Consider the following 5,449-nt stretch of genomic DNA (forward strand, 5'->3'; position numbering starts at 1 on the left):
AGATTATAGGTTGCGGAGGTTAAAGCCTGGCTTTATTCCGGCCGTGGAAGAACTACACAGCGACCAGCGAGGGTCGCGTTTCTCGGTCACGGTTCCTTCGGTTGCTTCGGATCTGCGCGAGGCACCCCGGCTAAGAATCGTCCTCCCTTTTGTGTGGAACAGCATCCGCTCTCGTGTTCTTGTTCAACGTCTCTTGGCTGTCACGAAATCGGACGTGGCACGGCCATTGAAACTCGAGACCCTCGCGAGACGGCTCATTCAAAGCGCCCACCGTTTCGTGCTACGATCTTTCGTGCTTCTCTCATCCTCTCGGCCCTCGGATGAAGCTCGCCTTATGAAAGAAGGGAAAGGCCGGGGATCCAGGGTTGAAGATGGAAAGAAATAAAGCCCGTCCTTTCGGGGCCAAGACGCGCTCGGGGCATTCAAACTTATTGGTTCGGACGTTTGCCGCGGGTAGAGCGTAGGGTAGTCCCGTTCGGCTACCTGCACATAGGGCTGCCATCTGTAGAATCATTAATCCAGGACGGAGAGCACTAAAACCCCGGACATTTCCTCTTGAAACCGGGACACTTTTAACTATCTTATATAAGGTGAATGTCCCAATTTCTGCTGGTTTAAGAGGCAACTCGCCATAAAGAAGGTGTAAAAAATTTGTTTGTGATGAAAATTTGCAGAGTAATTGATTAATTCTTTAATAGTAAATCAACCAATTCAAAAACTATTTAAAATCGATATTTCAAGATGTTTAACTATTAGTAATTTGTAATTAAATATATACTCCTCTAAATGTCCGTGTTTCTGCTCGTGAAATATAGAGATGTATGTATTGCCCCAAGCTCGTGCAATACTGGCGTAAATGTTTAAATAATTCAGAATTATTCTGTTGCAACTGTAGTAGAAACGTAACGCATATAATAATAAGAAAAATACGAAATTCACCTTATTATGTACGAGGTAGGGGAGACCGGGGCTAAAAGTTCCGGGGGTAAGTTGTTTCGACGGCTCTATCTTCAGAATAAAAAGAGCGTTGTACTTTAAATTATTTTTTCCGTGTGAAAAATTCTGTTTTATTTGATTAGAAAATGAAATATTTCATTAAAAGGCGACTCTTATATCTTAGTAACAACCAGAGTTGGGCAAAATGTAATCTAATTACTATTTACAAATTAGGATTAAAATGTAATTGTGTAGTTGATTACACATTATTTTCTGTAATCGTTAATTTAGGTAGTTGACCATTTGGTTTCGTCAGCTACCTAAATTAACGATTACAGAAAATAATGTGTAATCAACTACACAATTACATTTTAATCCTAATTTGGAAGTTGTAATTAGATTACATTTTCCCCAACTCTGGTAACAACTTACCCCAATGCGATAACAACTTGCCCCATATAGGGGTAAGAAGTTCCGCTTCGATCAGCCACAAATAAATTACTTTCTATGGAAAACCTATTACAATATTGTAAACCTATTACATATATTAAATACAAGCTTAAAATCAGAAAATATAACAAATCTAACAAGAAATTAGTCAATAGCGAAGAGAATAATTACATTATTGTCCAGTCACTTTTTATGTTTAATCGAAATCGGAACTTTTAGCCCCGCTCTCCCCTACCAAGACAAAAATTTCTGTAAATTATAGACTGTAACCGCGATCAAGAAATAAAGCTAAAGTATTCCTAACTTTTTCAGCGAGCAGCATCGAAAAACCCGGATCGCTACGGAAAAATCCCCCCGGACGCCCTAAAAAAAAGAGGACAAATCGGGGAAACCCGGACGGATGGCAGCCCTACCTGCACACCGTCGCGTCGCTTCGCGCATCAGATCGAACCGGCTACTTAGCAGCTATCTATATACCGGAATCAGCTGGATCAGACTCGCTTGGCTGAGTTCACCTCGAAAATCTACCGAGCTCCCCTCCGTTTTCCTCCGCGACGGAGGCGAGAAGGGCGACGTGCGCTGAAACAACAAGCTTGTGCGTTTCGATCAATTTCTCGTCCACACGTGGCTCGTTTGAGAAAAACAGCGCATCCGACGGGAGACGGAATGCATCGCGCGGGTACGTGTGTAGACGCTACGCGTTTCTCCGCTCCAACTTGTTCTCACTCTCGTTCCGTTTCGCTTCGAAAAGCCCAACCGGTTCGGCGAGCGAGCGCGATGACGCACGGGGAAAATTCATCTTCCATCTCGCCCGCCGGCTTCACCACGGTTCGGCTGGTGAACCGAGATTTCGAGTCGCGAGGAAACTCTCCGCGGCCCGATCGGATAAATATAACTCGCGCGAATTCTCCGTGTACAACTCGCTTTAGCCGCTCGCTTCTACGCCGTAGAAGACCGTTTGCCTCTTTGGCGCTTCTTTCTGGTCGTTGGGAAGCATCATAAAATGTACGTATACGTAGGTAAACGGCGGAGGAAGAAGTTAGCCGTCCCGCGAGCTCATAGCTTCGTATATAAAGTACCTGCATCACCTATCAGGTCGCCACAACTTGCTTTTCGGCCAGCGATTTGCGCGACCGTTTATCGCGAGCGAGCCGCTTTCCTGGACGGACCGGCATCCGCAGATCGATAATGCTTAGGAACGAATGGAACGAAGGGGGAGATTAACCGTGGAACGTAGCCCGGTGTGCTCGGTCGCGTGCTTTCCCTCGCGAAAGATGTTGCGTGTTCCCGCCGCCCGCGACGTGGTCGGAACGAGGTCAAACACGGCGCAGCGACTACGTGGACGAAAGAGATCCCGCGCGGACCAGCCGCTGGCTGAGATACACATAGTTGGGACGAAAATTCGTTCGCGGCCAGCCACGATTCCCGGATGGGTGACCTACTTTTCACAACACGTGGCGCTTTACGATCGTCGCCACGGGGCCGAAAAAACGCGCAAGGCTCGACGTCCCCCGTTCCCTCTGAAAGAGCCCCAGCTCTCCAACAGGGGTACCATTGTGCTCGGGCGCGACAGCTGCTCCGCGCGACCATTTAAACGCCGCTTTATTTAGCGATCTTGTAGACACGCAGGCCGATGTCGGTACGATTTCCAGTATTTCCATCATATCGATCCTCGATTCTCGCGCCTCCTCAACCCTTCCCACGGCTTCCACCGGCCGGGCCCTTTCAACCATCACCGACGCTATCTTGCAACAATCCAACTTGATCCTTTCTCGTTATCGATAGGCCTCGAAATTCTCCTCGGCAGATACCGTTACGAAATCGATCGCATGGCCGGCATTCGGTCCAAGCAACAGCCCCGCCGATCCACCCACTTCGCGGATTTTCATGCTGCAATTGCTGGAGCCTGGAACATGCAGGATGGCGGAAGGGGTGGAGGCGAGCGCTACACCCGAGCAAATCGAGAACGTTTTTTTTCTTCTCAAAACCGATGAACGTCTAACACGAGAGCTTTGGCAATTTCAGTAAATTTTGATACTTACAAGGGAAGATCCCGAAGCCGAAAATTGAAAAAATTCTGAAACTTTGTGAATATGTAGGCGATTTCCTCCTGATTACAACGCAATTTAAGTTTGTGTTATAACTCGCGAAATGTAGAAGATAGAAAAAAAGTTTCAAGTCAAAAGCTACTTCTTTTAATTAGAGCTACCATTTGGTAAGAAAATTATTTTATAGTTCACGAGTTATAAGATAAAATCGGAGAATAACCGGATTTTCAGGGGTCAATTTCACCCCCTTCGAGTAAATTTGGGCAGCAAACAAAAATTCCGTTGTAATCAGGAGGAAATTCTCTACATATCCACAAAGTTACAGAGATTTACGAATTTCCGGGTTCGGGATGTTCCCTTGTTAGTGCACATGAAAGTCTTCACTCGGACATTAATTTCCCAAAGCAGTGAAACGGGTTAATTCTAACAAATTACTACTTCGCTCTAAATGATGACAAAGCAAGCTATTTGCTGACACCGGAAAAATAGATGCTCTAGACGAACAACAGAACAATCGAGAATACAAAAAGCAGAGAAAAAAATAAAGGCAAAAGTGAAGAAAGCAAAGAAGATTCGATAGAATCAGTTGAATAAGCAATGATTGTTTAACTCGTGTATATCAAATGTTTAATAACGATCTGTGTTTTCATTTATATATTTTAGAAATGTTTATTTCTGTTCATATTTGTATTTAAATAAGTAAAACAGATGTGTTAGAATTTACCCCGGACTGGGGCACATCGTGAGGAAGGTTCAGATTTGTTTAAAACGAAGCTAGCTGTCTACATATCCAAGAAATCTTCACGTACCGTCACGCAATCAGTTCACCACACGTGTAAGAAGTAAGTCACGCAAATTATTTCCTGATTGAGGAAAACACTTTCCAGAAAAAACTGTAAAAACTTTTTTTCTTACAGTCTACCCCGGTCGCCCCTATTTATACATGGCCACTAGTACCTAGCGATCGTGAGCGGTGCCTGTGTCGAATATCCCGCTGTTGTACGGAAACTAGAAAAACGTCGCACAGTCAAGGTATCAGCTTAACGCGCAACTTATCGCGCTCCTGCTGGTAAAGCTTCAGTAATCGCTCCGAAACCCCATCGGTTAATCCCAAACTAATTCTCGCTGCGACGGATCAGGCGCTCCTACAATCCGTAAAGTTCCGGCAGCTCCTCGAGTTCGTCCTCTTACCACTCCACTTCACCCTACTCTATCTCCGTCTCTGTCTTGCCTCTGCCCATAGAATCGGGCCCTATTCTCTTGGCTCCCTCCCGCCGAATCCTCCTACGTGTACGTTTCTTCGGTGCATTTGCTTCTCCACCCCCGTTTGAATTTTACTCGAATTTCTGTGTCCTCAATACAAGTTCTCACACGGTGTCGCGTCTAGCTGGAAACGCGAACAGGGGATGATGCGAAGAGAACGAATCGGGGAGCATTGGCTATTGAACTGACGGTTCGTAATCCTGGACTACCATTGTAACGAGTGTATTCTCGAAGTTTAAACTTTTCCTTGTATAAAGTTATGGCGTACGGCCGCTCGCTCGTCGATGCACACGCGATAGTACGCGTTGCGTTGCCTCGTCTCGTCTGGCCTCGCCTCGCCTCGCCCAGCCTCGTTCCGCCAGTCCTTTTCACGCTTTCGGTCGGTCGGCGTACGCATCGCGAATCGTGAACTCGACGACTCGAGCACTCGACCGAGGATTCTAGAAATAGCGATGTATTTTCCCTCGGAGGGAATCGAACTGGCGACCTTACGAGTAACACCTCGGCCGCACCCCGTTATATTTTTAGAAGGTAAACCGAAAGCCGCGACCACCGCTGTTCCCTCGCTGTTCTCTCGCGAAAGCCAGCGAGCAATTGCCCCTCTTCGTTTTACCCATCTCTCCCCTAGCCGCGATTTCACACAGCTCTCCCGGCCTGGGTTAGGTCCCTCGAACGGAGAGACGCGAACGCGCTTCCCCCCGCTGCCATCCTGCCGCGGATTTGCATGCAACCCTTCTCCCCGACTCCGGTGC

The 5,449-nt window shown here is 46.7% G+C and overlaps 1 long non-coding RNA gene across 1 annotated transcript; it reads left to right on the top strand.

Moving 5' to 3' along the window:
* Positions 1-458: 458 nt before the first annotated feature.
* On the top strand, positions 459-4,492 carry LOC143368292 (uncharacterized). The gene is made up of 4 exons (XR_013085206.1): positions 459-590; positions 1,699-2,065; positions 3,172-4,276; positions 4,352-4,492. It is a non-coding gene; the product is annotated as an uncharacterized LOC143368292 (long non-coding RNA).
* The last annotated feature ends 957 nt before the right edge of the window (positions 4,493-5,449 follow it).

Source organism: Andrena cerasifolii, chromosome 4 (assembly GCF_050908995.1).
Source record: "Andrena cerasifolii isolate SP2316 chromosome 4, iyAndCera1_principal, whole genome shotgun sequence".
Taxonomy (NCBI): Eukaryota; Metazoa; Arthropoda; class Insecta; order Hymenoptera; family Andrenidae; genus Andrena; species Andrena cerasifolii.